A 23,808-nucleotide genomic window follows, 5' to 3' on the forward strand; every position below is an offset into this window, starting at 1 on the left:
GAGAGCTTGACTTCTTCCTTTCCTGTCTAGATGTCCTTAATATTTTTTTCTTGCCTAATTGCTATGGCACGTAGTTCCAGTACATATTGAATAGAAGTGATGTGAGTGGGCATCCTTGATTTGTTTGATTTTAGAGGAAAGAATCTTTTTTAAATTTTAAATAAAAGGTCAATTAAATAATATTCTTTCAAAAATATTTGAAGTTTCATTGGAAGATAATTTTGCCAAAAGAATAAAAAGTGTTTAATAGGTTTCTGGTCTCAGGTGGGTTGCTTAAAAAAAGTAAGCACCTTTGTGGGTATTCCCTCCCCCAACTTCTTATTTATCCCACCTGAATGATCAGAACTGCACACACTTGGAATAGGAGGGTAGAGGAGTCTGCATGGGGGAGACAGAGGGCATAAGAAGGAGAGTTAGAGAGAGAAGTGTATGAGAGGCATCATCATCAGAGACTCAGCATCAGAATCAGTATCACCAACTAAGCATCAGATTTAGCATTAGCAATTGAGCATCATCAAAGAAGCTGCAGCAGTAGCATCACCAAAGGGAGTTAGGAGGCCTGGTAAAAGCAGCTGAAAGGGAGACAGAGGCTGAGAGAGCCAGAAGGAGTAGAGAAGGAGCTGCTTGGAAAAGGCTTAGTATGGAGGCCATGTGAGGAGGTGTGCATGGGGGTAGGGACTGTGAAATAAAGTTGGCTGACTCCTGGAACTTCATCTGACTGCTTTGTGAATCTCTCCACCCTCACCCTGCAACCTGCCACACAATAGGGGCTGCGGGAGCTGAGTCAAGCCCGGAAGGGCCTCACCATCCCCATATCAACTCTAGGACTATTTAATTTATATCAAGACAACACACCTTAACTTCTTTAAGAAGTTCTTTTCTAGTGAGAGAGTTAAATTTCTTATACTTGATATTATGAGAAAGTGAAAACCTGAATTGTGTATTAACTATGTTAACATTTGGAGGTAGGGTACTACTGCTGCCACTGCTCAGGGGACCTAGTGGTGTCAGGGATCTCAGGACGCTTGTGTGCAATGTATGGATCCAGCTTTTTGAAACACCTCCCTAACCCGTAATACCAACTTTAATATGATCAGCTTCGCACTTTGGTTTCATTTATAATTTTGTCACTTTTCCCTTTATGTTTGAGGCAAAAGCCTAGACATTTTTGTTGTCATCATGATTAAACATAAAAATATTGATAATATTCAAGTTTAAATTTGTTGATATAAATGCTTTGAGATATGTTATGCTCTTCTGGGCAAGCGGAATTAGAAATCATAATCTACTGAATGCAGAGATACCAAAATTGAGTAGACTGAATACAAATACATTGCATGTAGCAGTATTATAGGATCTGTTAAAATTGTCATTGGAGATTATATGCAGGAAATAATATTATTTTTTAATGAAATTAGCATTTTAAGCTGTGAGATGATTTTATGGGAAAAAACCACATGTAGGGCCTAAGGGATCACACAGTAGGGAGGGCATTTGCATTGCACTTGGCTGACTGGGTTCTTGGCATCCCAAATGGTCCTCAGAGCACCACTCAGAGTGATTCTTGAGTGCAGAGCCAAGAAGTGACCCCTGAACACTGCTGGGTGTGGCCCCTCCAATTAAAAAGAAAAGCCACAAGTAGAACATCTACATTTAGCTTTAAGTACAGGGGTGTTTTAATTTTTAGGAGGTTGCTTATCCAGTGGTGCTTGAAGTTTACTCCTGATCCTGCTTAGAGATCATCTCTGGCAGTGCTTGCTTTGGCGGGGATTTGGGGGAACCCTGTGTGCTTCAGGTGATAGAACCAAGTTTGACTGTATGTTTGGAGTATCTTTAATTTCTGTAGTCTCTAGCTCCCAGAGTTTTATCTAAGTATGCCTGTAGACCTTTACAAGAGTTTACTGACATATAGATCTTGCTGTATTAGATTTAGAACCCACACTTTGTGAGTTTATTAATTTATTAATGTCTATGACCAATTATTTGATATAGTCTGTTATAAAGCCTTATAGTAATGAGTCTTTTGGAGAGAGGGAGAGAGAAAGAGTGAGAGAGACTGTGTGTGTGTGTGTGTGTATGTGTGTGTGTGTGTGTGTGTGTGTGTGTGTGTGAGTTTAGCTTTCAAGTCTAAATTGTGGGGTTTATTTTTATTTTCAAGTCTAAGTCGTGGGAATATTATTGTTTGTTTTGACTTTTTGGCCACACTGAAGTGCTCAGAGCTTACTCCCAGTTCAGTTCTCGGGAACCACATGGAACCATAAGCCAAGTATTGAACCCTGATCAGATTGTGCAAGGCAAGCACACTACCTGAGGTTTGTGGCAGACATAGCAGTGATTAGGGCTTACTCCTGCCTCTGTGGTCAGGCATCAGTCCTGGTTGTGCTCAAGGGAACCATATAGTGGTGCAATATCTTGAATTGCATGGGGTTGGTTGTATGCAAAGCAAGTACCTCAAGCCCTGTGTTTTTCTCTTTCTGATAGGGACTCTTTTGTGTTTAATTAAAAAGTAACCAATTGATGAGTTGATTACTGTGAAGTATCTAATTTAGATATTCTTATTTATGGAATTCTTGCCAGAAAGTTTTGCATGGCAGTGATATGATAAATTCTTTGTGTGTGTGGAGGTTGGGCTAACACAGTGTGCCACTTGAGTTACTCCTGGCTCTATGTGCTTAGAAATTGCTTCTGTCAGCCTTAGGGGACCATATGGGAGGCTGAGGATCAAACCTAGGTTGGCCATGTGCAAGGCAAACATCCTACCTGCCATGCTATCGCTCCGGTCCCAGATAAATTCTTTTGAATTTAAACATTTTCTTACCATTAACTTTAGAGTACTGAGTTAAACACTTTGAATTCTTCTGTTCTGTAATATGAGGATTTTTTCCTTTATTATTACTATTACATTTTGTATGTTTTGGTGCTATACCTGTTGTTAATCATAATTTATTCCTGTTCTTTGCTCAGGAATTATTCCTAGTAGGACTTGGGGGGAACCAGTGGGGTGATGAAGATTGCCCTTGTGCAAGGCAAGCACTCTACATTTTGTACTATCTCCCCAACCCCTTCTTTATTTTTTAAAATAAATCTTATTAAGAGGAAGGAAAATATCTTTGAGAAGGAATGTGGGCTTCAAGACAGCCCCATTGAAGTTAAAAAAAAAAAAAAAGAAATTACAGTTGGTATATATGAGTGTTTCCAGAATGGCATGTCAATAGACTGGTTTTGAGTTATACCTGGCTGTACTCACTGGCTCTTTTCCTTAGGGAGACTTGGGAGACCATGTGTAGTGTCTGGATTCAACCTGGTTTGCTCTGCTCTCTTTCTTGTCTCTATATTTTTTGGGGGGGCACCCAGAGGTTCTCAGGGCTTACTTCGTGACTCTGCACTCAGGAATCACTGCTGGCAAGCTTGAGGGTCCATATGGGATGCCTAGGATTAAACTTGGGTTGGCTGTGAGCAAGGCAAATGCCCTACCTGCTGTGTTATCGCTCAGGCCCCTATACAAAGATTCTTAACCAAAGGTCATAAGCCTCTTAGATCATCTCCTTAAAACTTTGCACTCTCTCAGAAAGATATTTAAGTAGACACTTAATTTTCATTTAATTTCAGGGAATTAGTTTAACTCTAGAACTCATCACATATTCTTGAGGGATTCTGTCGATTCTAGTATAATAATCTATTAAATGTATAGGTAAAAAGTATACTTATAAAATTCAGTTCAAATGTATGCCTGTTTGTTGCTTGCTCATTTTCTATGAACAAATGTTTTTTCATTTTTTATTAAATGACATAATTACAAAACTCAATGCAACTGCCTAATTAGAAAAGAAAATTGGATTCTTTGGGGGGGGGGGAATACGCTGCAGCCAGTTTACCAAATATGTAGTAATGACTTTACCAGAGACTTTAGAATAAATACAGTACTTCACATAATATCTTCTCTACATCTTGAATAACCAGAAAGTAGCTATGATTAAAGAATAGGGATTGTATAGGGAGATAGTACAGGGGTTAGGTGCTTGCCTTGTGTACTGCTGAACCTGATTAGATTCTTGGTCTCATATGTACCACCAGGAATGAGCACAGAGCATAGAGTAAGGCCCGAGCACTGTTGGCATGACCTTGAAACAAATAAACAAAAAAAAAAAAAATGAAAGTCACCTCTTAACAGAGAAAGAATAAATAACTACATAGGACTAGGGAGATAGTTCAAGGCTGGAGTTCGTGATTTGCATGCAGAGGGCACAGATTCCATTCCTGGCACCATGTGGGCCCTGGAGCTTTGATTGCACCAGGAACAGTTTTGAATACTCTGAGGTATTCCTCCTCTGTCCCCATAGGAATAACATTTTTCTTCAGAGGTAAAGGAAGAAGCTGCTTTGTCTTGTCTATACATCATTAAAATATGTGAAAAAAAGAACTGTTAAAATACTTTGAGGGGCTGGAGAGATAGCATGGAGGCAAGGCAAAGTCTTGCCTGCAGAAGGATGGTGGTTCAAATCCTGGCATTCCATATGGTCCCCCGAGCCTGCTGGGAACGATTTCTGAGTGTAGAGCCAGGAGTAACCCCTGAGCGCTGCCGGGTGTGACATTTGCATATGCAAATGTTTAATACGATTTTTTTTCTTACTAATCAATTTTTATTGCGAATATTCGGTAAGCGAAGTCCCTTTTGCGGCCCTGCCTCACCCAACTTTGCCTCCTGCAGCCCTCAGGTAAATTGAGTTTGAGACCCCTGTTCTAGATAAATTCTTAGAAGTAGATGATATTAAATATTAATTAAATATTAAATATTAAATATTGTTGCTCTGCAGGCTTTGGGCCTCCTAGCCCGGGGCTGTGTGCCTGTGCCTGGCCAGCCGCCAGCTTTCCTATGTAGCTATGATATCCTCTGCTGCATGTTGACCGCATGTCTGGCCGATTCATGGGCAGCAGCAAGAGTCAGGACGACAGATTACATCGAGGAGCAGTGCAATGAACTAGAAGTTCTACCTTTCATAGTTTTATAGTTTCATAGTTTAGAACATGTACCCAGCTTCACCATTACTGTGACATATGAAGGTGGAGAAAATGAAACTTTCCAGGCTACCCTCAAGTTTACTATATGTGAAAAAATACTCAGATGAATTCTCCAGGAGAATTTAGATGAGAATGATGTCTCAGACATTTTAAAATTATTAGCATAGCAGGAAGAAAACCTTGGTATGGTAAAGATCTGTGACAACTGTGCAAGAAAAGTTAAATGAAATAGTAGATCAAATAAAACTAGAAAAGAAACAAAAAGAAAAAGAAACAGAAGAAGCTGAAAAGTAACTTTTTCATGGCACTCCAGTTACAATTGAAAATTTCTTTAAATTGGAAAGCCAAACTTAATGCAGAACTTTTAGAAATTAAAAAGAAATGAATGAAAGAAGAACAGCAGGAAAAAATAAATTAAGTGGGAAACAGCTATTTGGAACAGATCATAATCTTGGATGCTGGAAACAGGAGGTAGAGGAGTCTTTGTTCTAGGAAATGGATGAGTTGGAATTGGAAGATGATGATGATGATCCAGACTACAATCCAGCTGACTCAGAGAGTGATTTGACTGAGTCTTAGACTCTCCCTGTCTGTGGCTTGACTGCCACAGCATCTGTGGCTATTCTTAGAGTGTTGAGTTTTCTTTTTTATTTTTAAGAAAAAAAATGTTCAGGAGAATATTCTTTTGAGAGCTTTCATCATTGAACTTAATAAACTGACCTTAAAAATTTAAATAAAAATATGTTGATTGCCCTAGCCTAGGCTTCGGCCTAGGATTTGTACAATAACCAAGATCTCTAATTCTAGAGGTCTGACTTTGACAACTGGGACAGAGCAGATCTTCTGGAAACATAATGAAAGAATACCCTAGGCTTTGTCCTAGGATCTGTGCAAAAACCAAGATCACCATTTACAGAAGACCGATTGCAACAACAGTGATGGAACAGAACTGCTAAAACCGTAAAAAAAAGACACTATCCTAAGCTTCATCCTATGACTTGTGCAAATACCAAGATCTCTAGTTAGAGGCCTGATTCTATCATCCACAACTGAGCAGAAAGTTTCCTGGCACCATAAAAAGTCCTTGGGGTGTGAAAAGGAGTGTGTATGGAGCCTGTAGTTATTTTCATGAAAGTATGTTTCAAGGACAGAGAAACCCTGTATCTTTTAGGCCAAGGGAATTCTGTTTCTAATTTCCCCAATATTTAGTGTGCCTATGCAGAAACAAAAACAAAAACAAAAAACCTTGCCACACTAGCCCTCCTTTTTTCTTTTTCTTTTCTTTTCTTCTATTTTCCTTTTTCTTTTCTTTTCTTTCTTTTTTTTTTTTTTGCATTCTCATGGTTATTGTTTGGTTATTGTATTTGTTGCTGTGGTGCTTTTCTGTAGTTACTGGTTTTCGTCTTTTGATTTTTGTTTCTCTTTCTTGTTCTGTTTATTTTGTTTTTTTTTGTTGTTGTAGGTTTTGCCTTTTGTCTTTTTTTTTTTTTTGCCTTTTCTTGTTATGTTTTTCTTCTTTTCTTCTTTTTTTTTTTCAAACAGAACCATATAACTTAAATCATCTTGTTCAGCCTCATAAATTGAGGGAAAAAATGGATGGTACCAAAACCAAACAGTCATATGAACATTAAGTAGAAATTAAAAAGGACCAGATTTAAATACCAAACCCAAAGTCAATGACAACAAAATCAATAGCCAATCTTCAGAAAGCTATACACAGAGTTATCCTAGCAGTCGGGGTGTAAAGGAGGGGGATGCTGGGAACTGGGGTGGAGGGAGAACAACACTGATGGTGGAAATATCCCTGATTCAATGCCACTATGTACCTCAAATATTACTGTGAAAGATTTGTAATTCATGGTGGTCACAATAAAAATTATTTAAAAAATACTGTGATTGTGCTTAAAGTATAATTATAAAAATTAATAGTTTGTGTAGAATAAATGAGCTAGTTGCTACTGTGACATTTGACCCTGCAGAGCAATACACAGACTAAAGATAGGTTAATATTGGAAGTATTGGCTTTAAAGTGATAACCCTTGTGACCTGTTGGAGTTAATATTTCTCTAATATCTTATTTGCCATTAGGAAACAACTTCCTCTAATTCATCATGATAGGTATATGGATTTTATAACTTGAAGAGAATTTAGCTGTTAATGGGTGACATTCCCTTTAATGAATTTGTTAATGATCATAGTAATTAATGGGATGAAGATAAAAAGTGGTTAGAGGCAGTACAGACAGTTTATTCAATGCTTGTCTTGATTTAGCAACTTCATCTCTTTAATTCTGAATCTCAGACTTTTTGTTGTTATTGTGTTGTTACTGGGACTTCACACAGGTAAATCAAGTACTCTGATACTAAGCTTTCTCTCTTGTCCTCAAACTCAGTGTCTGGAGAAGAAAGTATCTTGACTGTTAGGTTTTTAAGCAGTATGTCTTTGATTCTCACTTGATAAATTAATGTTAAGTTCTCTGAATTTTGTTTCTTTACTGTATTCACTCTCATCCCATCTTTAGCACAGTGAGTCTTTAGTTATAAAGGCTTATTGGGGTAATCTTGAAACTAAGTTTCACTTTGGGAACATACTAAGAATCTTCCCCAAATCATTGAAATAACTTTCTGGGCTGATCCCTATCAAACAACACTTAGGTGCAAGATATTATCTAGATAGAACCTTGGTGGTTTTCAAAGATAAATTAATAAATTTATTTTGAGAATTTTAAAAATAGAATTTAGTTTAATTAGACATTATTGGGAACACTGCATTCAAAACTAGAGCTCGAAAGAATCATTGATATCCACACTCAGAAAAGTTATTTTATGAAGGGCTTTGATTCTAAGGTCTTACTGTACATTTCTGTGTAGATCTTCTTCTCCCTATATTAGTGATCCCATACTTTGGTATAAACCCTTAGAAGAGTTATTCTCAAATCTGTTTTAATTATTGCCTTTAGCTAGATTATTCTCTAGCTCAACATTTTTCATTTTTAGTAGAATAACTAATTGTGCTAATATTAGCATTTGGGGAGACATGCTAATATATGTATATGAGTAGTTCCTAATTGAATCATAAAATAGAAAATGCTTGTCTTAAATTCTCAATTACTTAAAAACTAGGCTTCAGTTTTAGTCTTTAAGTAAAGAGATTTAATCCTTAAGTAAAAGTTCCACTAATGGTGATTTTTTGGGAAAGTCTCTCAAATTATGCTCAGGATGTTTGGGATTGGGGTGGGATGGGAGCCCATTCAGTTATTAAGGCTGGGTTGTACTTCAATCTGAGGACCACAGTATAGGTTGTCACAGATTTTAAGGGCTACCCTTGTGACAGTGAGGTCCCTTAAGGCAGCATCTAGCAATACTTGAGGGCCATAGGTTCTTGGCTTAAATCTGCCTCCTGCATGCATTGTGCCTTAATATATTAGATCTTAAGCTTATGCTATCTCTTTGGCCTCCAACTAATGGTAATTTTAAATTAAATAATAATAATAATAATAAACATGACTAGGTTAAGACAACATAATTCACTTACTACAGATGCCCTTGAAAATTTACAGAATTCCAGTTTTTGAGTGCATTCATGGTAGAAGCTTTGCAGCATTGATAGTTGCAGTTAACCATTTAATATTTGTATACAACATGAAAGATTTGGTACCTGCTCAGTTTTGTAACTTTGTTTTAGTGTTAATACCATACACAGAATTGTTCAGTGGCTAGACCCAGTATTATCCATAGAACTAAGTGGTGCTGGATCACACCTGGGCCTACTACATGCAAAGCATGAGCACGGGCTCTGTGCTTTCTTTTCAGACCTCATCTTTATAATTCTTTAATGACTGGCTTAATAGTTTATTCATAAGTAGTCATGGATCAACGGGGGTCATGCTGTCTAAATCATTTGAAGTCTATGGGAGGTTTGGTCCATTTTTTAAAAGAATCATTACCTTAGAAGACTGATAAGGTAATCACTGAGCTTTTCAAGATTATTGTTTGCCTAGTTAGTTGGGAAATGTGTATAGGACTGTCTTAAATTGAATTCAGTAGGTTTCTTTACCATAGGTCATTTTGCAGTCTTTGATATGTTAACGTACTCTATTAATCTTTTGATTGAGGATAGGGTATACAGTTTCCCATCCTTATTTATCACTTTGGAAAATGTCGCCATTGAGAACAGGAGTCTGTTTTTTTAGGGTTCGCTCTTGAGAATAGATTCAGAAGACTGATTAGAAAGTGACCAAGAAAAACAGGAAATACAAACTACAGCATGAGCTCACATTTCTGTTAAGAGCTGTAAAAGTCATTTGCTGTCTTAAGTGTAGACTTTTTAAACTGCATCTGCTTCTGCAATTATTGAAATACCTGTTTATAACTAATCTGTCACTAGGTTTTAGTAATTTTAAATTGGACTAAATTGTAACTTCCCTAACTTCATTTTTGATTAAGTCTTTGGTCTTTTTTTTAAGGTAAACAGCATATTTTCTGTTAACATTAACTATTAATATAAACATTTTCTATTGAATCTTAGTATATATAGAGTTGGGGGAACATATTTTATAATTTTTAAGCAAAAAAATATTTCCATTTTCTCTATTATGCTGGAAAAGTTTGAGAAACACTCTTTATTAATATACATGAGATGTTAGTATTACCTTTATATATTAAGTTCTATATTACACTTCCCTTAGTTTGAGAGTATTTGGTTAAAAATTCATGTCCTGGGGCCGGAGCAATAGCACAGTGGTAGGGTGTTTGCCTTGCATGCGGCCCATCTAGGATGAACCTTGGTTCCATCCCCGGTGTCCCATATGGTCCTCCAAGCCAGGAGTGATTTCTGAGCTCATAGCCAGGAGTAACCTCTGAGCATCACAGGGTGTGGCCCAAAAAGCAAAAAAAAAAAAAAAATTAATGCCATAAGATGAAAACATTTTAATTCAAAGATGGAGTGATGAGCACATTAATTTATATGTAGAAAAAAAATCATGGATTATTAATGAAACTTCTGTAAAAAAAAAGTTTTTTGTCCCAGAATGAAACTGAATGCATGTTTTTTGCAAGCAGGGAGATTGGGGTATTACATAGCCATGTTAACAAGAGCACTGCCCTTTCATTGGCTTTATAGTAGAGAACTTACCCACTGATAGAGGTCATCAGAACAGAAATAAACAAAAATTCGCTAAAAATGTTAATTCTTCTTATTCTTAGATAATTTTAATGCTAAAGAACTGATCTTTTCTTCCTAATAAAGGAGAACATGACTTTTAAAGATGTCTTTATATTTTAAAATACTCAAAGGAATTCTGAATTTTTTTCTTAATATCTATTATTTTTCAAGATTTTCAGGTCTTGGAGGCATTTTAACTCTTAGTTCTATGTGACGCTTATGGAACATAGCTATGCAGAAATAAGTCAATTAGTTCCTTGAGAACAAATGAATCTATTAAGATTCTTTACCAAGAAGTATGTTGGACATTGGAAAAAATAGGATACTGAGTAAAGTTAAATATTGGTATATCAGTGCCTGTGTAGGCAAACAGAGTGGTCATTATGTGGCTTCAGTGGGTGCTTATAACAGGGTTGGACACTAGCATCTTTTATTTAAAAAGAAATGTTAACCAAGTAGCTGCAATAATTCTTTTATTTCTAAAAAAAATGCCTTATAAGCCTTAATTTATGAAAAGGGCAAAAAAGAACCCATTATTACTTATTGACAACAATAAATAATTTGTTCATTTAGAATTTGCATTTTGATCCTTTTGCATCTGGTTTACTTTTAGAATTGTCCTTTATGTTGAAAAAACATTAAAAATTCCATTATCGGGGCCGGGTAGGTGGCGCTGGAGGTAAGGTGTCTGCCTTGCAAGCGCTAGCCAAGGAAGGACCACGGTTCGATCCCCCGGCGTCCCATATGGTCCCCCCAAGCCAGGGGCGATTTCTGAGCACATAGCCAGGAGTAACCCCTGAGCGTCAAACGGGTGTGGCCCAAAAACCAAAAAAAAAAAAAAAAAAATTCCATTATCTTAAATATTAGTAGGAAAAGGGTTGAGTGATAATGCAAAGGGCCTGTAGTACATGCTTTTTATATAGGAGCCTTGGGTTTAATTTTCAGCATCTCATGTTCTCCAGAGCACTGCTAGGAATAACCTGCAAGCACCAGGTTTGTGTATGTGTTTGTGATTGTGCATGTATGTATCTATCACCTATTGTTAAGTAAAATTCTAAAGAATATTAAGCTTTTTTGTAGAGAAGAATAATCTAGCCTCTTTGATACTTGTACCTAGTATAGTAGCCCTTTATGTATTGCCACAGTAGTATAGTATCATTCCATTTTTACTTTACATATTTAAAGAAAATGTATCACATAGTTGATCATAATACATTTGTTTCCAGATAAATGAAAGCAAAGTTATTGAAAAAAATAGAAAAAAATGGAAGCGAAGATTTGCGAAAATTATTGTATCTCCAATGAAGTTATTAATACAGTGGCAGAAGGTTTAGTAAGCTCTCATTATTTGTCCATTCTTTTAAAATAGGGTAGGTGTTCCTTTAGGGAATGACAACATAAAAAAAAAAAAAAAGTCCAGAAATTCAAAGCACTATTACTGATACTACAACTTTTAGGAACATGTACTAAGCTGCCAGGCCTCCCGGAAGAAGGAAGATATGGGGAAAGATGCTTGCATTCACTCCAAAAAGCCCTGGTGATATCAGCCCCCAAAACCTGAATACCTGAAGTGTGATCAGATTGGTGTCCCTGCAGGGAATCTGTAGAGTATCATTGATGAGGCAGGGCCATTTGAGAAGCAGTAATTCTGGGTGATGGAGGCAGCAAGTGTGGCTTTGACAGGACCGAGGCCTGGCCCTTCCTCTCTTCCCCAGATGGCTATCTTTCTGCTGTGTGGGCTGGTGTAGCCATAATCTTTTTATGGCACAGTTTACATCTCTTTCAAGAAAAGTGAGTATATGGAGCTGGCCCTGTTTAAACATGCGACTAAATTTGTCTGTTTGTACTTTTCTTTCCTTTTGATGTTTTCTTCAAAATAATCCATTGCAAGCATCACCCCTAATCATCTTAATGGCATTTCCTTTTTAAAATGCAGAATGTTTTTCACATACATTGTAAAGGATATAGCTAATGTTTTCTTTTTCATTAGCTTCTGTCATGTGTGAAGGCTGGTACTTATTTGTTGGTTTATTTTGAAGTTGTATCAAATATTTATTGTTCATTTTGTAATGTTATCTACACAGTAACTATACTAGTAGTGAAAACATAGGCACTGTGTTTTACACCATCCATAGGTTTTTTACTAATGCCTTTCTCATTTGTATTTCACTTTTCTCTGGAGCAGATTGTAGACTATAAAAAAAACTTTTTAAATTAAATATCTAATGATGGACATTACAGCTTTCAGGCTTTAGTTTTCAGTGCTACAGTGAGTATATATTTCACACAAATTTTCAAATAGTTACTGGATACATTTTTAAAAATAGAAATCATAGGTGACACATTTAGAATTGATTTATAATGCTATTTTGCCATACTACATATAATGACATTAATATAACCTTCCAGGTTGTACTAATTTATATATTTATAGCTTTAGTAGCAGTGTAAGAGGCTTAGTTTTGAGAGTTTATTTTCTTTTCATTTTGATACTGTTTTTTGTTTTTATTTTGGCCTTTGTAAATATCATAAGTGAAAAAAATGTATCCTGTAGTTTTAATTTGCTTTTAGAATGTAACCATTGAGCCTCATTATAGCTAGTTAAGCCATTTATATATGTGTAAATATATTTGTGTGTGTGAAACAAGGTAGTTTTTTTAAATTTAAGCACCATGATTACATACATATTTGTAGTTAGGTTTCAGTCATAAAAAAGAACACCCCCTTCACCAGTGCAACCTTCTCACCATCAATGCCTCCGAATCTTCTTCCTTCCTCAACCCCTGCCTGTATTCTAGACAGGCATTCTATTTCTCTCACTCATTAACATTGTCCTGCTAGCCATTAGTGTAATCATCTCTCTAAGTAAACTCACTATGTAGAAGGAGAAAAAAAGGAAATGTATTCAAGAGAGAATATAAGCAGAGAAACAGATAAATAAGCAAGGTACATGTTCAAAGAACATGGATTTGAAAAAAGCTAGCTTCATTTATATTTTTGCTTTTCTTTTTTTGAAATTTTTTTCATTTAAAGGAAATTCATCACATAGTTGACATAATTGACCATAATACATTTGTTTCATGATAAGGGAAAGCAGTTATTGAAAAAAATAGAAAAACTAAAAAATAAAATGGAAGAGAAGAAAAGTTCAGTAGCAAGTATATTTGTGAACATTATTATATCTCCTATAAAGTCATTAATACAATAGCAGAAGGTTTAGTAAGCTCTTTTTTTTTTGTAAAGATAAGAGATAAAAGAATACAATGTTGTTCTTGTGTGCATAGACACAGCAAAATATGGAGAAAGTAGAAAGGAATAACTTTTGGCCTAAAATCAGGGAGACCTTACCCATGAAACATCCTAGCATAAGACCAACTTCAGGCTCCAGGCATACTGAATTGTCTAATCCCAAATTCATTCTCTGTGGTCCCAATAAAAGCTCTTCACACTCACAGTTATTGCTGTCAAGTTTTTGTAGTTCTATACTCCCCCAACCACACTTGCTCCCCTTTTTACTTTTCTGTGTCTTCTGTCAATCTAACCAACTATTGGTCTTTTTATTACTATTAGATTGCAATTATTCCTTGTATGTTAACAGAAATTGGTCTTTTGTTTTCGACATGACAAAAATAAGCAAAATTGGTAATTTGTCTAGGATATTCAGCATAATTCAGTATTTGTATTTATTGTGAAATAATCATTACAGTAGCCTATTAAAAGCTTAAAGATAGTCACTTAAATTTTTATTGTGATCAAAACTTTTAATGTCTACTCTTAGCAACTTTTAGGTATGTAATATCAGAATTATGTTATTTTTTCCCTTTCCTTTGTTGCTCTATTTTGACAGTACAACACAAGGGTTTATATGCTTGTCTTTGTTGATTATACAATAGACCATGGTGCTTGACCATGGTTCTTTTCAGATATTATAGTCATTTAGTTGTGCTCACATACATTCTAATTGTTGTTGTGCTGGTGGTCACATTTGAACATAGTTCTTTACACTGCACATTCTGTTATGATGCTTTGGATACTAGACAGCAAAACTACTGGATTGTACTTGGCACATTTGGGCAGCACCTACAGTAAAAATCAAGACCTTTCTTTTTGAGGGGAGAATGTTTGAGCCATACCTGGTGGTGCTTGGGCTATATAAACTGGTTGTGGTTGGGAAACAGTGCTGTGTCAGGGATTGAACCAGGGGCTGGAGTGGTAGCACAGCAGTAGGGCATTTGCCTTGCACGTGGCTGAACCAGGACAGATGCAGGTTCGATCCCCGGACAGACACAGGTTTGATCCCCACATCTCATATGATCCCCCGAGCCAGGACTGATTTCTGAGTGCAGAGCCAGTAGTAACCCCTGAGTGCTGCTGGGTATGTCCCCCAAACAAAACAGAACAGAGATTGAACCAGGGCTGTCTGCATGCAGTACTAACATCTAAACCACATGGATCTGTTTTTGCAAGGCCCATACTGAGAAACATACCCTATAGTACCCAATCTCACCCTCTCGTACAGTTCAGTATTAGTTAACTATACATTAGTTTCCACGACTTTTTAAATGGTTTTTGGACCATTAGCAGTGGTGCTCAGGAGTGTCCCCTTGCAGTGCATGAAGGATCATGTGGTGCCAGGAATCAAACCAGAGATATATGCATGGAAGGCAGGTACCTTACTCTCTGTACTATTTTTCTGGCTACTATGACTGACTTTTTGTTTTGTTTTGTTTTGTTTTTGGGTCAGACCCAGCAGCACTTAGGGGTTACTTTACTCCTGGCTCTACGCTCAGAAATCGCTCCTGGCAGGCTCAGGGGACTATGGGATGCCAAGGCAAATGCCCTACTTCCATGTTATCTCTCCGGCCCCATGACTGACTTATTTTTTATAGCTGGACGTTTGTGCTGGTATTTAAATAGTCTTGCTTAGGAACACTCACAGTGGGAGTGGTGGGTCTTGTAGTGTGATTCATGGTGATTCTCAGCATCACTTAGGAACTTTGAGAAATACAGAATCTTAAGCTCATACTATTGAACTGTTTAACAGTCTCTAGTTAATTTTTATGCTCATTGAAATTGGAGAAGCACTAGTTGGCTTCTCAGAGTGAACTTGACATTTCAGAGTGGGCATAAAAACAGCCATTTAAACAGGAGAGGGGGTGGTGAATTTTTGAGCAGATTCTAAATTGGACATGTTAAAATCTTTGAAGTGTAGGCTCTTAGTATCTGAATGAGCTAGAATACAGAGAAACTTTGGCTATGGCTCTATTTATTGCTGGATTGTTTCATTCCTATTAGAGTTACAAAAGGTTCAACATGCAGTAGAGTTGAAATACAATTTTCGAATATAAGCTTTAGTTTAGGGACAGGTTCAGAAATGAGGAACTGTGGGTCTGGAGAAGTAGCATGGAGATAGAGCATTTGCCTTGCATGCAGAAGGATAGTGGTTTGAATCCTGGCATCCCATGTGGTCCCCGAGCTGCCAGAAGCAATTTCTGAGCATAGAACCAGGAGTAATTCCTGAGCACTTCCGGTGTGATCCCCCCCCCCCCACCAAAAAAAAAAAAGAAATGAGGGATCTGGTGAGAGAGGGAACTGGTGAGAGTTTAGTCAAGAGGAATAGAGTTCAATTAGAGTTTAAGATTCATTGGGGAAAAGAAGATTCATTGGGAAAACAGTGTAACTGGGATAGAATCTCTGGCCAGATGGCCAGAAAATTTTTTTGTGAAAGGCCAAGACAGTATTTTAGAAATAGTGGGCCATTTAGCTACTCAACCATCCTGTTGAAGTATAAATGCAGGTATTAAACTAACAAATCAGAATATAGCTGTTTTACAATAAAGTTTGAATTATTAAAATAGATAATTGTTCTAGGACTGTAGTTCTCCAACTTCTGGTCTAGGTCATACATACATGAGAATAGGAAATAAACTAGCTTTTTGAAGAGCGGGATGCCTTAAAGCAGGGATCTGCAGACTTTTTAAACAGGGGCCCAGTTTATAGCCTCTAAAACCATTGGAGGGCTGGACTATAGTTTAAAAAAATCTATGAACGGGTTGGAGAGATGGCATGGAGGTGGGGCATTTGCCTTGGATGCAGAAGAATGGTGGTTCGAATCCCGGAGTCCCATGTGGTCCCCCAAGTCTGCCGGGAGCGATTTCTGGGTGTGGAGCTGGGAGTAGCCCCTGAGCGCTGCAGATATGACCCAAAAACCAAAAAAAAAAAAAAAAAAAAAAAGCACCAAAAAACCCCCAATGAACAAAAGTGGCCTGCAGGGCGTTGTTTGAGGACCCCTGCCCAAGACAGAGAAGGAGGGGAGTCAGAAAATGTGGCACATACTCCACACATGCGCATGTGGCACATACTCCACACATGCGCACTGCAGGCCTGGAATGATTTGACTGCTAAGCAGGATAGGAAACATAGCAAAAATACCCAGGCTGGAATGTCCAGATAAATGTCCTTGGCGGGCCACGCAGTTTGAGGATTCCCCTCCCTTAAAACTATTACATAATAGGCTCCAGATTTAAGACAGAAGACTAGTACATCCCAAATTGCCCAGGAAAGCAGTTTTATTAGGCCTTTTACTTTTTTTTTGGTTTTTGGTTTTGGGTCACACCCGGCAGTGCTCAGGGATTACTCCTGACTCTACACTCAGAAATTGCTCCTGGCAGGCTCAGGGGGACCATATGGGATGCTGGGATTCGAACCACCGACCTTCTGCATGCAAGGCAAACACCTTACCTCCATGCTATCTCTCCGGCCCCAGACCTTTTACTTTTAATAAAGCAGATTTATTAGATCTTTTCTCATTAATGCTGCTGAAACGGACTCAGCCTATAGACTGTACAAGCTCTAAAGGTAAAGGTAGATCTAATGACTGTTTTTGTTTGTTTTTGTGCCACACTTAGTAGTGCTCAGGGATCACTTCTGGTGAAATTTGGACCAAATATGGTGCCAGGTGTCTAATCTGAGTGTCTGCATGCAAGGCAAGTGAACTTCTTGCTATATTATTGCTCTAGTGCCTCTAATGACTGTCCTCAGGAGTGACCCTTACTGTGCTCTCATGCTCTTCCTCTGTCCCTCCATCCCTCCCTTCCCCTGGTGGTTTGTAATATTGTTACTAAAGGGGGATCATGCATATCACTTTATCTCCTTTCAGCAACAAGTTCTGGTCCAGAGTGATCATTTCTAGCTATCATTGTCATAGTGGTTCCTTCTCTTAGTTTTACACTTAATCCTTACAGTATAAGATGGGGGGGGGGGTTTGAGATGGGAGGTTTGATTCTAGCTCAGAGTCAATGAGTAAATAAACTCACTTTTTGGCCAGCCTTACTCACCCCAAGACTTTTTTGTACAGTGTGGCTGGCACTGGCTATTCATTGGCACTGACTTATTTCCACAAAGGGAGAGGCCTACCTTACTTAGTAGCAAGTTTGTAGTAGGGCCCGATTTCATATAGTAATAATAATAGTTTCACTGATGATTTTGTTTCTTATAGGTTATGCAGGAAAAACTTCTGTCCTCAGGTTGACGGCAGTAATCTCTAAATTAATTGATAAGCAGTTTTTAACAATAGAAAAGTTATATATATGGTATACACACACGCATGAGGAACTCAGAAGAAAGTGGAAACCCAAAAAAGCTTATATGCTGCTTTAAAAAATGTTTTTTAAACAAAGGAAAAGTAAATATGGGAATACTAGTGGAAAATAAGGGATATTTTCTTAAGGTTTGTTTATATTGAGTCATCTGGTACCAGCTTCAGAAACCCTAGAGATTTATTATGATAGTGTTCATTTCTCCCAAATTTCTGGCTTTAGTCAGATAAGAGAAGCTCTAAGACTTATTTCTATATCTGTTGGTTGCCTTAAACTCAAAATAAACTAATGTCAAACTGACATAATGTGTGTTACATACTCTGATTACCTATGCTAATGCATACAAAATACACTATTTTCAGTTAATTCCAGTACATATTTTCAAAGTTCAATAGAAAGTATGCTTGAATTTCATCATTAATCATAAGCAAGAAGCTAGACTTTTTTTTTCTGCTTTATCTTACTATTTCTACTTTCACATTTGTTGTTTCTGCTATTCCAATAGATGATTCTTTAGAATTTACTTTATTTTCACATGTTAATATCTTGTTGGTCGGAGATTTTTGTCTTTTATATACCAAGAAAGCACTGTAGTGAAGATGCTGCTTACTCCTCTTATGGTGAATCATACATTTTTTTAAAATAATTTTTATTGTAACCAATGTGAACTACAAGTCTTTCACGGTTATATTTAAGATACATAGTGACAATGAATTAGGGCCATTCCCACCACCAGTGTTGTCCTCTCTCCACCCCCGCTCCCAGCATGCGTCCATACCTCCCTGTACCTCCCTGCTTTGCCTCCTGGACTGCTAACAGGTCCCCTTTGTGTAGATTGTTGTAGCTTGTTGTAGATTGGTTATCTTGATTCTGTTGTCCTTGACTTTGGATTTGGTGGTTAGGTTTGATTATTTTTTATTTCCACTCAATGTTCATGCGACTTTTTGCTTCTGATACCATTCACTTCCCCTCCCTCTCAATTTATGAGGCGGAACAAGGTGATTCAAGTTCTGTGGTTCTGTTGGGAAGAGAAAAAAACTGGGAGGAGTCAAACATTTTAATAGGAGAAAGACCCCTTAAAGCAGTGGTTCTCAAACGGTAGGGCACGCGGGGGGGGGGGGGGCGTTTTACCTCGGCAAACACTGTCATAACAAGCTAAGTCCCGTGTTTATGTCTCTGTATGTATGTCTCTGGAGCTGAGAGTTGCTATGTCAGGTCTCAAACCCCGCTTCGAAAAGCTATGCATTGCAAAACGTGCTCACTGTAGCCATTAATCCAGACATCACCTCATTAAAAAAATCAGCTCAAATTATTTTATATATTTTTGTTTTGCAGGTTAAAGTTTTTTTTTTTTTTTTAATAAAGATACTATTTACAGTCATGCCCGGAGTGGGGCATGAAAAATGTTTTCTTCCTAGGGGGCCATGACAGAAAATAATTGAGAAGCACTGCCTTATTAAAGCTATGCCAACTACTTTATTTTATCTAAACAGAATGTTATTTACTTGATTATTATCCAAGGGTTTGTGCTTTTAGTTCTAGTTTCTACTTGAAGAATTCCTAGAAACTTTCCTAGAAAGTTTTTTTTTTTTGTTTTTTTTCTGTTGCTAAGACTAAGGATTGCTCACTCAGGGTCGCTTTGTGCTAGAGACCTTGGATCCCAAGGGCAGTTCCACCAGGTGGCACTCTGCTGTGTGTCACTGCAGGGGATTAAATTCACAGCTTCATGCCCCCCCTGCCAATGTGCTGCATTCCTGCATCTTGAAACTTTTTAATTCTCTAAATATGGGAAAGAATTTGAAAAAAAAATTGGCTTAGCCCATATAAGGTATACTGACCAAAGAAGTTAGGGAGAAATAATTATTGGGAAGATTTGAGGAAATCGTTTTTCCAGAAAGCAAGGGGAATGTAATTTTTTTTTCCTTTTCTTTCTTTTCTTTACACACACACACACACACACACACACACACACACACACACATGCACACGCACACACACACATATATAACTTATCACTTGGTATATATGTCATAATAATTCATTCCTGAACCATGGAATTGCTTCTTTTTCCTTCATCTTCCATACCTACCTCTTCTTCTCCATACCTACCTAACACTTGTTCTTCTCTTTAGCACATGTCTGAAACAAGTTAAAGGTTTTTAGTCCTAATATAAGCATAAGAATTTCTATTTCTTGGCACTGAAGAGCTGCCTTTTTGTTTTACTGATTGTTTTGGTTTTCTGGTTATTTTAATACCCAGTTTATCTCTCTTATTGCTTTCTTTAAAGAATTAAAAAAGTTGACCATGAAAAATATCTTGTCTAATAATTTGTTAATTGTTTCTAAAGTTAATGAGACATGATTGACCTGCTAATATAAAAATATTAAGAGTACAATTATGTGCAAAGGTGTGGTGTATATTGATTATTTGTTAGAAGTTTTCTGTAATTTATGCATTTGTTGCCCACAATAACTGTTTTTTGCATGTTCTCCTTTTACAGTTAAGTAAACAGATTCAAAAGATAGTTTTATTTTAGAATTTCATGATTTCTTAAGTGTCAAGGCCTGTTATTAAACTTCCAACAAGTAAACATATCTTTTTTAATTTTGTTGGAATGATAAAAATGAGGGTATTTTTTTGTTTCTTTTTGTTTTTTGTACCACACCTGACAGAGCTCTGTACTCAGGACTGATCCCTAGTGATTTTCTATTTATGTAGTGCTGGGGATTCCAACCTAGGTTGCTCATTTGCAAGTGCCAGACAAGGTGACTATATCTAAATTTTAGTAGTTTGGTATCATGTTTTGCCTAATGTAATTTTAATGCAAAAATATACAAATCTTCAGGGAAAAGCCATGTTAATTCAAGGAACCTTGAAAGTAAATGATAATTGGTACCCAAACATTTTCTATTGGAAAGATTTCATCCTCTTTAACTTTTGAACTATATTACAAAGTATTTCTTTGAAGAAAAATCACATCTGCTGTTATTAAGGTGATATTTTTTTGTATTTTTAAGGTGATTTTTTTAATGAAGCTTTAGAACAAGGAAAATAAATATGAATCACATTTTATAGTCTCTCTGCCCCATGAAAATACTGTTTTTTATAAATATTGCTATATACTTTAAATATTTTATTACAAAATAGAATTTCACAGTTGGAATCTAAAACAGCATTCTCTGGAATATTTTACTTTTTATTTTCCTTTGTGCTGACTTCTGCTTTTCCTATAGCAGGGGTCTCAAACTTGTTTGCGGCCCTCCATACAACATTTTGTGGCCTTCAAATATTGCAGTATTCGCGATTATTCGCTTACTGAATAATCGCAATAAAAATCGCATTAGTAAGAAAAAAATCGCATTAAACATTCGCATACCTCAAGCAGTTTCGTTCGGGGTATGCAAATGTTTAATGCGATTTTTTGCGATTTTTTTCTTACTAATGTGATTTTTTATTGCGAATATTCGGTAAGCAAATAATCACAAATACTTTGCGCCTAGCGTAGACGTCATTTCCACTGCTCCTGCCCACTGTCCCTTGCATTATTGGAGGCCTAAGGGAGAGAAGGGAGAGAAATTTATTACAGAATTAGATTTTGTCATACCTTCATCATGACTTCATCAAAGCCTGCAGTGAAGAGAAAGATTGATGACTAGCACACACAATTTCAGGAAAAGTGGGAGACGCAGTATTTCTTTGTTGAACACAGGGGCATCCCCACATGTCTTATTTGCTCAGAGGAAGTTGCAGTGCACCAGGAATACAACTTGAAACGTTATTATTCAACTAAACATGCTGAGGAATGTGCAAAATATCAAGGAAATGAGGGAGCCAAGCAGGTTGCCATCTTAAAGCATGTCTAATGAGGCAACAAGATTTCTTCAAGAAAGCAACCAAAGAGAATGTTGCATCAGTCAAAGCTAGTTACAGGGTTAGTGAGATGATTGCTAAGGCAGGGAAACCATTCACAGAAGGAGAGTTTGTTAAAAAAAAAATGCATGTTATAGGCTGCAAGTATTATCTGTCTGAAAAAGAAAGGTCAGTTTAGCAAAATCAGCCTTTCTGCCAACACTGTGGCAGAGCGCATTTCTGACATGTCAAATGACATTTATCAACTGTGTGAGAAAGCCAAATGTTTTGATGCATACTCAGTTGCTCTTGACGAGGGCACAGATATAACAGACACTGCGCAGCTCACAATTTATGTCCGTGGTGTTGATTGCAATTTTGAATTGACAGAGGAGCTGCTCACAATAATTCCAATGCATGGCCAGACCATCGCTAATGAGATATTTCGGCATCTGTATTATGCCATTGAGAATGCAGGTTTGCCATGGAAGAGGTTTATTGGAATAATAACCGATGGAGTGCCATCGATGACAGGGAGGAAAAATGGACTGGTGGCACTTGTTCAAAAAATACTTGAAGAAGAGGGTGTAGAGAAGGCCATTGCTCTTCACTGCATTATCCATCAGCAAGCCCTTTGCAGTAAATGCCTGCCGTGTGACAATGTGATGTCTGCTGTTGTGAAATGCATCAACCAAATCAGATCCAGGGGCTTAAAGCACAGGAGGTTCCATGCTTTTTTAGAGGAAATGGAGTCAGAATATGGAGATGTGCTCTACTTCACCGAGGTACGTTGGCTCAGCAGGGGAAATGCCCTGAAAAGAGTTTTTGAATTGAGAGAAGTGGAAGCCTTCATGGAGAAGGATGGGAATGCTGTTTCTGAGTTGAGTGATCACAAATGGCTCATGAAGTTAGCTTTTCTTGTTGACATCACACATAAGCTGAATGTACTAAACAAGATGTTACAAGGCCCAGGGAAGCTTCTCAGTGCTGCCTATGACAACGTGAGAGCATTCTCCACAAAACTTGTGTTATGGAAATCCCAGCTCTCTCAGACAAACCTTTGCCATTTCCCAGCATGCAAGGAACTTGTGGGTGCAGGCATACCATTCAGTGGTGAGAAATATGTTGATGCTATTTTTAAGCTAGAGAAAGAATTTGATCACAGATTTGCAGACTTCAAAAAGCACAAAGCCACTTTCCAAATTTTTGTGGACCCCTTTTCCTTTGATGTGCAAGAAGCCCCTCCTGTGCTTCAAATGGAGCTCATTGACCTGCAATGCAACTCTGATCTCAAAGCCAAGTTCAGGGAGATTAGTGGAAAAGCAGACATGCATGGGCAGTTTTTGAGAGAATTGCCCCCCAGCTTCCCTGAGCTTTCCCGAATGTTCAAGCACACCATGTGCCTTTTTGGGAGCCCATATTTGTGTGAAAAGTTATTCTCCACATTGAACTTCAATAAGTCAAAGTACACGTCTAGACTTAATGATGATCATCTTCAAGCCATACTGAGGGTCTCAACTGCTTCCTCTCTAAAGCCAAATGTGGTTCAGATTTGTGAGAAGAAGAGCTGTCAAGTCTCTGGCAGTAAGGAATAGGCAAAAGATGCCATGTTCAGAAGAACTGTTCATGATCTTCACTCAATGTTCTATTCATGTTCAGGAGAAAACATTAAAACTGTTAATGACGTTTGAGGACTCTTTTATTTTTTTTTTTTGTGAAGTCCCTTATGCGGCCCTGCCTCACCCCGACTTTTGCCTCCTGCGGCCCCCAGGTAAACTGAGTTTGAGACCCCTGTCCTATAGCCTCTGGCAACACTGGCAGGACTATGTGAGAAATAGGATAAGGTTCAACCTCCTTTAAAATAATTCTTCTTGGGGCCGGTGAGGTGGTGCTAGAGGTAAGGTGTCTGCCTGGCAAGCGCTAGCCAAGGAAGGACCGCAGTTCTATCCCCTGGTGTCCCATATGGTCCCCCCAAGCTAGGGGCAGTTTCTTTTTTTTTTTAGAATGACATTAATTTAATCATATTCACAAGAATATGGAAAAGTCCATAGGCTTGTTTATAAGAATGCTAAATTTTCTATGACAAAATTAGACATCCTGTCCTTGAGAAAAAAAAAATGATGCTTATTTCTTTAAAATAATAGAAAGCATGGGTTGGAGTGATGGTAGAGCAGTAGG

General features: G+C 37.5%; 2 protein-coding genes and 1 pseudogene across 5 annotated transcripts in view; 2 read left to right on the forward strand and 1 right to left on the reverse strand.

Annotated features, from left to right (window-relative positions):
* The window catches only part of LOC126018963 (40S ribosomal protein S4, X isoform-like), a 965,922-nt gene that overhangs the window by 828,633 nt on the left and 113,481 nt on the right, over positions 1 to 23,808 (reverse strand). The gene's annotated exons all lie outside the window — the stretch shown is intronic.
* The window catches only part of FAR1 (fatty acyl-CoA reductase 1), a 78,136-nt gene that overhangs the window by 11,352 nt on the left and 42,976 nt on the right, over positions 1 to 23,808 (forward strand). The gene's annotated exons all lie outside the window — the stretch shown is intronic.
* Positions 4,910 to 5,598, forward strand: LOC126018554 (RWD domain-containing protein 1-like; annotated as a pseudogene).

Source organism: Suncus etruscus, chromosome 9, assembly GCF_024139225.1.
Source record: "Suncus etruscus isolate mSunEtr1 chromosome 9, mSunEtr1.pri.cur, whole genome shotgun sequence".
Lineage (NCBI taxonomy): Eukaryota > Metazoa > Chordata > Mammalia > Eulipotyphla > Soricidae > Suncus > Suncus etruscus.